This window comes from Bombus terrestris, chromosome 16, assembly GCF_910591885.1.
Source record: "Bombus terrestris chromosome 16, iyBomTerr1.2, whole genome shotgun sequence".
Lineage (NCBI taxonomy): Eukaryota > Metazoa > Arthropoda > Insecta > Hymenoptera > Apidae > Bombus > Bombus terrestris.
Window position 1 is genome coordinate 6,802,884 of NC_063284.1, and position 12,219 is coordinate 6,815,102.

The 12,219-nt window shown below is 39.6% G+C and overlaps 2 long non-coding RNA genes across 3 annotated transcripts; both read right to left on the reverse strand.

Moving 5' to 3' along the window:
* Nucleotides 1–6,314: 6,314 nt before the first annotated feature.
* LOC125386509 lies at nt 6,315–9,036 on the reverse strand. The gene is made up of 2 exons (XR_007226734.1): nt 6,993–9,036; nt 6,315–6,902 (listed from the first exon to the last, which is right to left on the reverse strand). It is a non-coding gene; the product is annotated as an uncharacterized LOC125386509 (long non-coding RNA).
* Nucleotides 9,037–9,222: 186 nt separating this feature from the next.
* On the reverse strand, nt 9,223–11,088 carry LOC125386510. Of its 2 annotated transcripts, XR_007226736.1 has the most exons (3): nt 10,789–11,088; nt 10,021–10,087; nt 9,223–9,943 (listed from the first exon to the last, which is right to left on the reverse strand). It is a non-coding gene; the product is annotated as an uncharacterized LOC125386510 (long non-coding RNA). The 2 variants fall into 2 exon arrangements; XR_007226735.1 differs by lacking the exon at nt 10,789–11,088 and having other exon boundaries at nt 10,021–10,200.
* Between the last annotated feature and the right edge of the window lie 1,131 nt (nt 11,089–12,219).

Sequence of the window (12,219 nt, forward strand, 5' to 3'; positions counted from 1 at the left end):
GTGCCAGCAACGACGGTTCTTCCTTGACAATTTTCAACGACGCAATGCAAAAAGCAATATTACTGTTTATCGAGAAAATCTCGACAAACTTACATAGAAAACTGTTGTTATTTCTATATTCAGAGGTAGGATCACAATAGTTATTACAATATTGCACGGATAAATCTATCACACCGTTCTGAGCCGAAAAAACATTTGTTGTACACGTTTACATGGTCTAGGGAAAAAACAAAGGAGCATCTAAAAACTATCGATCGAGTCTATCGATTGCATCTAGAACGATCTTCTAGTTACTGCTTTTTGTAACTAGCGCATCCGCATGTAGAGGGCGAGCGCGAACTCACGTTGTCATTTTCAACAAAAACTTTGCATAGAAAAACAGATGATCGCGTGTTTAGAAATACTCGGAACGATGAAAATGAATAACCTAACAATAAAATTTTCTACGATCTTACCAGTTAGCACGAGCAAAGTTGATTGTTTCCCGATTACAATGATCATAGGTTAATGCGTGTGTACATAAGATCGCGCTGGTATCGGAAGAAATCACAGCATACAACACGACATCAAACTATCGTTCTTTTCAATTATATCACGTAAATAGCTGTTCTTAACCCGAGTGCAGTGCGAAGAAATCCATTTAACACAGACTTAATAAGAGCATCGCAATATCGTCCTAAATGTTCAACGACCGTGAAGAAACAGATGTTATATATAGCCAGGGAAAATTAGAAAAATCTTTGACGTAGAAACTGAAATAACAATTCTTAGACGGTGGATTACGTTTCGAGAAATTCGATGAATTATGGATGATGAAAAATGATTAAAGTTAAGTAATTTAACAGGCAACGCTATTCCGAGATGTCTATATATACACAGTGTACATGTTAAATATTCTTCCCACGTAATACCTTACATTTTAACTTGGAACAAAACTCCTGTGTGTTCTAAATATAGCTATCGCTAGAGGATCAAGAAAAAAGAAAGATAAGGACTTATTAATATTAATTAGACAAACAGGCACGCGGAACGGGCAAACAAACAAACAGGAAGCCCGAGGAACAACGAATCGTTGGCTGCGTTCTCTGATTTTCAAAACAGATATCTACGTTCTGTGTATTTGTATGTATTCCGTTTTTTCCTCGCTCGTTTACCGCTAGATCTATCGGTTTTTCATCTGGCGAGCACGAGCCGTGTACAACAGCCGTAAACAGACGCTTGAAAGAAGAGAACCGGCCATTTAAATTCGACACGAGGATCCCGGGCGATGGCTACCGGACGCTGATAACCAGATAACGTGCACTCGTCTAATTAACGAAAACACGTGCATTTAATTTAAACAAATGTTCAGTGCGCACGGTGGTTGAATTTGACAACATTTCATGGCATAGAATTAAGCTGTTGTATTATACTTTTTTAAGATGACAAAAATAAATAAAAAAATTCTTTGAAATCGGGTCAAACGACGTGCTGTTTTTCAGAAGTTAGAACAATTACTTTACTGGATAAAATAATTTTCAGAAAATTCCGATTGATCGAGATGGCGAAGAGAAAAACAAGGGATAATTTTCTTTACAACTTTTCTAGCCTGTAAGGGAAACTTAAACAACGCGTTTTCAAGAGTTATGTCGCGACTGATGGTGTAAAAATGAGTCAAAAAGAGAGAAAACAATTTTTTCGTAGGACGGGAAAATTCAATTTCCGAGAAAATCGAACTTAAACATGTGACGAGTATACTTGAAACTTGGCTGAGAACAAGTCGAAAATTCAGGATAAAATTCTTTTATAAAATTCTTTGTTTTCGAGAAAAATAAATTTTTAACTCTTTGAGTGCTGAATTCTCACGGCCTATGCCGTCCGTACGGACGGCGCGCGTCTAGCGCTGACGATCGCTATGGACGGAATACTTTTTCGTTAGATTGAACTCTGTTGATTAACTATTCAAAGCGCAAATCGTAATAAGTTATAGTAATTCTTTTGCACGAGATTAAATGATTCAAGAGCGTTATTTTTTAGTTATTTTTAATTATTTATTATAAACATTGAAATTTACAGTTAACTAGAATTTGGGTAATAAACTAGAAAACAATAAACTAGAAAACTAAATTTAGTAAATATAACACAAGTTAATCATTTAGTTGTGTGTGAAAAATTCAATGCTTGAGAAAACTAAAAAAACCAGGTATAGAGTTTTCTTACAAGTGGTGACCACTTCAACAATAACGAGGCACTATTGGCATTTGTTTACTGCCGTAAGGAATGCATTTATATTTATTTCACACAAACGTAATAGTATTACTTCTGCGTGGGTGTTCGGAAAAATTGAAAAACCCATACATGCGTCCTTAGCCCATGCTGGGCACTTACAGAAAGCGCATATATATGTCCTTAGTCCACACCAATAACTTTCGTCAGATACCTATATACGCCCACAGCACTCAAAGGGTTTTAAACATCGATCGGAAGAGAATTATCCGCCGATCGATTTGTAATCCGCGAATAGCGACATAATTGTGTAAAATGCGTTGCTTAAATTTTAAAATAAAGAACGATCTTTACGATTCCGATCGATCGCAATTTTCTCAGAATGTTTTTCCTACGCGTCATCCAGCAAACTGATGCTCGTAGTTTCGAGGAACTCGTCGGTCGTTTGGTCCAATTTGAAAAGAATTGTTCTATTTTAAAAAGTATCCACGACTGTGATTAATCTTTCCGAAATAAATGTACACGTTATTTTAGATTTACACAAGCAGAGAAAATATTTCCACGAGTATCGGTTTGTTTGATTTTCTCGTTTGCTCGGTCCAACTTACACGACGTCAGACGGTAGGTTGTGAGGTTTCAGGCTGCAAGGTAGGTTATTTAAAGTCGTGAAAACTGTGACGTGAATTAAACTCAGCCGGCTCTTGCAATTCACCGTTACTCACGACTTTCGAGCTTCCTCAACTATAAAGTGTTTTATAGCGTGTCAACGTCACGCTGATGTTTTCCAAATTAACACTTGCTTCTGCAAACCGATTCTTTCCTATGAATAAATCAATCATATCGAGCAACGTGTCTATCTGTTATTGCTATTCCAAATACCATGTTACAGAGTATTTTCAGTGTATCGATATCAATCTATTAAAAGTCAGGCAAATAGAAAGTCATTAAAAAAGCATGCACAACCAAAGGTCGATCTAAACGTAACGCGATAATATTGAGTTGGCAACTAAGTGATTGCGGATTTTGTCATACCACCTAGCGATAAAATTTGTAATCACTTAGTTGCCAACCCAATAATAGCTCGATCGTGCGACACAGATTCGTCGATTACATGAGAAACTGTTAAAAATGACAGCGTGCATTCGCGCTCGCCATCTGTATGCAGATGCGCTAGTTACAATAAATAGTAACTAGAAGATTGTTCTAGATATAATCGATAGATTTAAGATATTCTTTTCTTTTTATTCCTAGTCCATGTAAGAATGTGTAATAAAGATTATTCAGCTCAGAATGGTATGATAGATTTATCCGAAGAATAAACTAATAGCTATTGTGGTCCTACCTCTAAATACAGAAATAACAATAGGTTATGAGTTCAGATACGATAAATAGTTATTATTTTATTGAAAATATTATTAATAGTAATAATATTGAGGAGCGCAGAAGATAACCTAAAAACCAAAAAAAAGCGCGATCGATGTTGTTACCAGTGTTGAATATCATAAAGAAGGCGCTTTATCGAATATATAATAAACGCTTACGTGATGATACAGTTATCAAAAGAATATAGTAATGTCGAGCAGGGCGAGTTTAAGTGCTGAAAGGCTAAATAAAGAAATAACAACAGAAACGTTTCTTGTTTTCTGTTTTTTTAAACTTGTGAAATTGAAACGAGTAGAGAACGTGGCAGAAAATTTGTCCCAATTGCAGTCTCGGTTTCGGGAAAATCGAATTTGAAAATCTATCAGGTACAAGTGTAGTTTTATAACTTTAATGAGGTACCTTGAAACTCTGAAAGTAAACACACACAGAGGGAACGTGGAGTTACTTGAAATTTAGGAATTCTAATTTCGTCCTTTTCTCGAATAAGAGAAATTAAAGAGAAAATATTTGATCGTGGTCGTACGGTATCAAAGGTATAATTAAGAAAACGTTCGTTTTGATATTTAATTAATCGTATTAATTACGTAACTGTCATGTCGCTAAAAACACTTTCAAGTGGAATGACGATAATTAACGGACGATTTTTAGATTTTATTTTCGGTATATAATTACAAGGTGTTTAAAGAAGAGGCCAGCTCCTGCTCGAGCAATTAAATTGGGAAAAGTTTCGCGTAATTAGAATCTGTCGTGTGAATGCAACAAAGTAATGAATCCTCGGGCTTAATTGAACGTAATTAATACCCCGAGAATTCCAGCCTTCTTTCTTATCGTTTCAGCACATTCGCGAAATATGAAATCAATAAAACTCCTCAAATATTCGTATTAATCGTAGGTTATTCTTTTGAAGCATCTGCCTTGTAAGGAGAATAAACGACGCTATTTCGTTTAACGCGTATCTTTAATTTCGAAATCGTTTATATTCCAAGAATCGATTTCTCTGGCTGAATTTACCGGGTCGTATGAAAAACGTTCGAAGCAAACGAGAGAGAATTCTATCGATCAATTCTTCGTTAATTTAAGATCAATAAAAGACGCGAGAAAAATAAACGAACATAAAGAGTTGGAGGAAAAAATAAACGTAAGAATTTTATTATACCGCTAGACATTCTCATTTTCAATTACGGTTCGTCCATTTCCATAAAAAGTTCGCTTCTTCAAACATTTCTACGAACAGTAAAATAAATCAGAGATCAAGCAATGGAAGATTCCATTCCATCAGCAAAGTCCTACTATTGCCAGTTTCCACGTAGCCTAAAGAGTGGCCGTCCGAAAATAAAACAGGCAACGTAAAGAAGCCAATAATGAAATTTGATTACCGTTTTAAAGCACGTCGGCAAATCCTCGCGAGAATATAAAGCACCTAATAAGTGAGCATCCTCTGGCATATAGCAGATTTCGACCGAAATCCCAGTGATCCTCGAAACGAAACAGCGCCCTCTTTTAGCGCACATTCGTACACAAGCGTTTGGGTCTCGTGAAAATTTTTGCAAACCCCAGTTGATGTGAAAGAATCGTCGAGAAGTTGTTAAGATTCTTAGAGACTCGAACAATGGAAAAATTATTGATCGTTACGTGTAAGAAAATTAGTCTTTATAGAAACTATTTGTCTGCATTTGCGCAAACAAGTGTTTCACTTGAACGATCCATTTACGTATATCGCGTTGAATGGAAAATTCGTGCGTTTTTGAACAGATGTCTCTGTATCGTTTCGCTCATAATTCTTACTTGGTTAGTCCCTTGTTCTTTGTAACTTTATTTAGTACATTTGTCGTAGGTAGGTAGGTAGGCCGCGAGTAGGTAAATTTTAAGCGCTCTATTTGCGTATTTTGTTGTTAAAAGCGAAAATGTCTATCAATAAGACGCGTGTTCGTCATGTCGTAAGGGAATTACAGGTACGGGAACAGTGGAAAGCATTTGTAAAGCGTATGGAGAAAATTCGTATGTGTCACAAAAATGGTTGAGAAAATTCCGATTGACAGATTTTAACTGAGACGAAAGTAACACAGTTGAGGATAATTTGATGGCGATAATCGCCGGAATTCGTCGAATTATTTTCGTTTTATTTTTTTTTTTTTTTTTTTCGAATGACTGGAAAATTGAACTTTTTAAAAATTGAAAGATTAAAACGCCCGAAGTTTTCCTGCAACCTGTTGCTTTTTTTCTAATTTAAAGCGTAGCTATTTCCGAATAATTCGCTAATTTAGCGTTGCAACAGGCTTCTTGCATTCTATACCAAATTCGAAATTAACCTTCCGACGCTGAAACGAATTTCTTTCATTTCGATGTCGAGATGACACTCTTCGTCAGTTACGAGCGCTTAGCGTGCAGCTTCCGTTTGATGTGTCGTAATTTTTCAACATGAGAATGCGGTCGTGTGGTACTCGTATTCACTGCGACCAGAATAGTCGCTGAATCGAAATATCAGCGATGGAACGCCGATCGAAATGACCTTGTATCGTAAAAAGTACTATACTTTGGTTTTGTATTTTGTAACTGTCAATGAACATTGTATTTTCGCATATTGACAGCTCTGTGCGCATGTTTACGATTAGAAGTCCAAACAGTATCTCTTCATAGTAACTTATGACAGTTTAATAGATAAATTGTAATTTATCGTATACTTTTGTGACAATTACAAGAATTATAGAATTAGAATTAGTATGGAATCTTGCAATATTTTCAATGGTTTTATTATTTTGTCTACGCAGTTTCATAAAATTAACCGCTAGATGGCACTGCTAATGAACGGCCACGTTTTCATATTTATAAGAACACTTGCTTCTTTTTGCTTCCTCGGCGTTGAAAGTCTCTTCAACGATTCATCAACGGCTGAATATTTTCAATTTCCTAGCTAAGCTACGCTCTCTGAAGAATAAGTTGTAACATCTGGGTTGGTTGACCACCTGGTGCAATTCCATCGAAAGCTTCACAACGTTGTCATACGTATCCTCTTCCTTTAAAATCCTTCATCACTCATCGGGTCAACTTCATCGCTAATCGTCCTTTTTCTGAATCTGAATTTCTTACCAAGAATCGCGACCGCAAAGTGTCACGAAGCAAACCATCATCTCGTCTTACCTAACGATCGCCCCTAAGCGAACCAAGTGGCAATATCGATGGTCTATACAAACTCCATCCATCCATCCAGCGATCTCCAAAAATATTGCCGCCGCGAGTGCTGCGAGGCCCATCACGGTGAAGGAGTCGTGCTCTCGAGCAGAGTCGGATCGCGGTCCAAGGTGCCAGGCGTATTCCTGCAAAGGCATTCGATCGTTAGTTAAAGGGCAATCCGTTAAAGGTGCAGAGAGGCGCAGGGGAAGGTTCCCCCGACGCCTGGTACGCACACAATACCCCGGCCGCAGAACAGATAGAGAACGAGAAGAGAAGAGAAGAGAAGAGAACGAAACGCGTCCGGAGGGTCCCGTGCCGGCAGATGAATCCTAAGCAATTTCTCGCTGGTCGGGCCTCTTTGATGCTTTGAACTCTCACCGCGCTAACCGATCCTCCTGGTAATCACGCGGCCCTCGCCACGCCCCGAAAAACACCTTCGATCCTCCAGTCTCTCGCCTCTTGCTCTCTTCTCAGCCTCCTTTGATCCTTTTCTCCGCTCGAAAACACGCTATTCCTTTTTCTTTTTTTATCCCTTGGCCTCGTCCTATCCTTCTTCGCTCTAAGCTGTAGCATTTACTCTGTTTCTATCTGTTCGCTCTACTCTTCAGTCTCTTCGAAGGTTCTTATATATCTCTTCTCTTTTTTCTTCTCTTCTTGCTCGCTTTTTGTCTTTTTCATTTGCTTTCGTTCGTTCGAGCTTGGATCACATAAGAGGAGAACACTGTTTTCGATGGTTCATCGACGTGTTTCTCGCTACGTGTAGCAGTTCGTTGCTGTGTTTCAGCGACTTCTCCACATCCAAAGGCTTCTCAGTCCGAGTTTACACCAAAGCGGCGATAGCGTTATACCGTAAACAGTTATCGAATTTCACGAATCTGTTCGCAAACTCGTCTACAACGATTCCAAAGTCATCTAAACTTGGTCTTGGTCCCCAAGCGCGCGATTGCAGCCCTTAAGGCTGGTTCACACACGGCCAGTAGTTTAAGTAAGTTCAAGCAGCGAGTTGAATTGACGCTTTTCGCGTTGCAGGATCACCGTGGACGAAGACGAAAACGTTACTTTTCTGCGAATCAATCAGCTCCGCTCGTCCGCCTTGCTCGATTAATCCTGTAGCCGTGTGTGAACCAGCCTTTACAGCACTTAGACGTTGGATTTCCGGTTCGACGTGCGATCGCCGAGCAACGAAACAGCGCTCGTCCGCGCTTGAATATTCGCAAAGCGGAGGGAAAAAAGGCGCCCGCAGAAGTCGGTGAAAACGCACCTTCACGAGGGCGCGCGACTGCCGACAGTGGCGACTAATGTCTGCACGCGCGAGCGCACGAGCGAACGTGTTTTCTTGGCACCTGTTTCACTCCTCGTTTCGAAGGTTTTTCTGCCTACCGCCACGCTCTGCGTTTCCTCCTTCGCTGGTTTCTTTGGCGAGGGTTTAGGAAGCTGCAGCGCTCCATGATAATACGCCGGAGCTTCCGTTTCTTTTTGTCCACCTGACTTGTACAGATCGCGCCCTACGTATTTATATTGGGTTGGCAACTAAGTGATTGCGAGGTTTGTCATTACCACCTAATGGCAAAATCCGCAACCACTTAGTTACCATCCTAATACATCGTGATCTTGTTATTCGGCCACGTAGTAGATATTTCTTCACATTAAACAGGTAACTTGCGACGCGCAGCTAAGTATATTCTGCGTATCTACCGCAACAACGAACACGCAGTACAAAACTGTGTAGCAGTGTGAATCCATCTATCCTCGTAGCGACGTGTTGAAATTTACGGTTGTCGTTGAGAAATATACAGCCACTTAATTGTTTTTCACGGAATATAAATCGGTTAGAAAATTGCAAGTGGGAAGGCTCGGCATGAGAATCCTATCGCGGTATATCGCGAGATAAAATTTGTTGTTGAAGGGCAGCGAAAAGATGGGCATCTAAGAAGCGCCAACCTGTCGATCGATAAACTATCTTACATTTTATTATCGTTTTATGTCACGGCAGGAAGGGAGCGCGTTACAACACTCCGTGTTTATTATTATAGCGTCGTTTTATCTTACGAATATTTTGGAATATCATGGAATTGGAAAGGCAGCGACGTGTATCTTAAAAATGGAAAATATGCACGAAAGATGAAAATAAATGGGAAATTGGGATACGTGGGATTGCGGACGTGGCAAATATTGAAAGTAATAAAATTTCAGGTTGATACGATCCCATTACCTCTCATGACGCCATAATCACAACCGTGGGATCTGATTTCAAGCTTTTGATCGGCAATTCCGGAGATTGTATCTCTAACGACCTCGATCGGCTCTTTAATTTTTCCTCCTTCCTCTTCCTTATCCTTCTGTGCGCAGCATCAAACTACATAATCAGTATAAATTATGCATCTTCTTGTTAAAAAAAGCCACGATAAATTTTCGCTTATATAAATTTGCCTGTTCATATTGCTCTTGCTTTTGCTTCTATAATTATGTCGCTATTAAATAGCTCGCTATAAAACGATTGATATTTTTCCCTCTGTCGTTTCTTCAGTTAAAAGTAACGAACGATCCCCTCTTTCGAGTAGTTATTTTTTATTTGTATTAGAAATCAAATTTACCCGAGCCTGCCTCCCATATATAATCATTCACAAAGAAAACATACAAAAGAAAGGACGGATGAAAACGTAAGGTTAATAAGTTTACAGTAGAAGCCAATAATACAGCAGGGGAGAAAAAAGCGGAATCTCAGATGTTAACCGAACAACTATAATCATTAATCAAATCTCCCTCGCCCTTTTCTCGCTGCCCCGATCCTCCCTCAGCGATAAGTAATTCATTAGGCATTGACTAACTCCATCTGGCCGTCTATTAAGAAGGCCAGCGAGAGGGAAGAACCGTGACCAATTGAGTAAATAATACACGTGAAATTTGAGAAAGTCCGCTGTCCTTCGCTGTGAAACTTGCTGAGAGCGAAACGCAGGATAATAGAAATAATGATCCGTCCAAGAGCTGATTAATTTCAATCTTCCACTGCACGCCTCTCCGTACAATCTGCCACTCTATCGGTTTTCTTCGTCCAAATTTCGCTTCTTATTCTTCTTCTTCTTCTTCTTCTTCTTCTTCTTCTCTGGCAACGGTATACGTAAACGTTATTGAGACGATTAAAAAATCAACGAGATACCGATGTTCATGTACTTGCGAATTTTGACTGGAAAATTTAATCGTGTGCATCAATGTATAGAAATTGTGAAAAATATTTCTACAGTATGTCAACATAATACTTACGGTGTTTAGGAAGTGAAAGGAGTCTGTGTTTAAGCGTCTTTTCTTCCAGGTGTCATCTGGCGCGTATCTGGAATATACGCGTATCCTTGGATTAACCGGTCATTCATTCATCCAGTTGAGGTCGTATAAAGACCGGTTGAAAGAAACTCCGCCGTAATTGCTACCAAAATTGAAATTCCTCCGCGAAATACCAGAAAACAAAAAAGAAACAGAAGAACAGCGGGACATCAAGAGTTACATCAAGACGCTCGTACCAAAATCTAACGACCACCGACAAACCAGGACGAACGAGCGGCCAAGGCAGCAGCGCGAGAAGGCGACGAAGACCCTAGAATAGGATCAAGGACACGAGCAAAATAGCCGGCGAAGAAGAAGACGAAAATCAGCGAAGAACAAGAAGAAGAGGAAAATAGCGGAGGAAGAAACAGGCGAAGACGAAGAGGAGGAAGATGCAAGGAAAGAAAGCAGCACAAAGGGAAGCAAAGGAGAGGCACGAGAGCAAGCAAGATGGTAAAAGGAGGAGAAGGATGCTCCTAATTCGTAGTTCGGGGCGGGGTTTTTTTCGGCGATAGAGAGGAGGAGAGCGAGGCTGAGCGTTGGTGAAACAAAGACAGAGCCAGGCACAAAGCGAGCTGAGGTATAAATTGGTTTGTTTGCCGCGGAGATAAAAGGGGCCGCTAAATGTTATCTTTAAGGTGTCGGATCAACGCAAATGTGGCTGAGTTACTCGTAATTATAGTATACACGGGCCGAGACCCTCGCCTCTACCTGCCGCGCCATCGGCCGCCGCTCTCCTCTCTTCTTCTCCTTTCTCTTTCTCTCTCCGCTGCCTCGTTTCAACCCATTGGCGTAACTATCGATCGCGATCCGATCTACGGGTCGAGATACCGACCGACAGAGGCGATACTTGTTTGGTTAGACCGGAATATCCACGGGTGGGGCAACGAGCAGCGCCAGGGACCATCCTCCCCTCTATCGTCGACAACCACTTGGCTTGGGTCAGAAGCGATATGCTGTTGCTCGCCTTGATATACGCACTCTATGAAGAACTCTCTAAGACAGTCAGTTTATTGATTTCTACAAGGGGGTGTTTTGTTTAGACACTTACAGATGGAGCTGACGGAATGCTGCAGTTAGAGAGAACATGAGCAAGGAAACGAATTATACTCACGGTTCTTGCGACTTATTGTCATTTAATTCTCTTGATACGCACAGTTCCAACTTCTTCGCTAGACAAACGTTGCTCTCGTTATCGAAACGAGATGCGATGTACGTAGATATATGTACGTAGGTGAGAAGACAGATTAGAATACTTGAAATTTGAATAGCCGACAACTCACTGCAACAGAGGGAGTGACTTGAATAACGCGTTGCTGATGATATGAACCTAGCGTACCTTGAAAATACGCGAACGATTTCTTTTCAACAGAAAAACGGGTCTTTCTTCTTTGTTTACATTTTCTAATATCTGCTAAAAAGAAGTAAAATGTTATTTTGGTGGTACCAACGACGCACAGAATTTCTAAGGGGCGACGATCACCCATCTTAGTATTCGCCGTGTCACGCGCTGCTTAACGTTGGAGATCGCATGAAAACCAGCGTTTTCAGCGCGCTTTCGTCGTTGGCGCAATTTGTATGTTTTTTTAGCAAAATCAACGACACAGTTTGATAAAACTTAAGATGAATGTTAAGTTAAATGAAAATAATTTTAATCAATTTTATTGGCTTTTCCATTGCCAGAAAATACAGTTTTAAATGTCTACGTATACGTGTACATATGTTTCATAAAATATGGATAGAATATAATTAACTATGAGAAGATATATATTATTAACGATTTGTTGGAGAATTATTTCGTTTCTTTCAATGATAACATAAAGGATAGAAAGATACAAAAGCATAGTACTTGTAAAGATCTGATATAGCACTTCCCATTTCCATAAATACAGGCCTTGTAGGACAAAGATAAGGAAAAAAGTAGAAATGTTCGGGAGACCATCTATCTTCAATGGGAAAAAGTTGGTAGGTAAAAAAACACAGTAAGGAAGTATACATAAAAAAGAAAGTAGAATACATATATGTAATTATATGTATCCCACGTAGATAATTATTTGCTTTGAGCTTCTATGTTCTATCGACGCTAACGTTTTATGTCTACTAATAATAAAGGGAAACACCGTGGAACATCGAAAATTACCA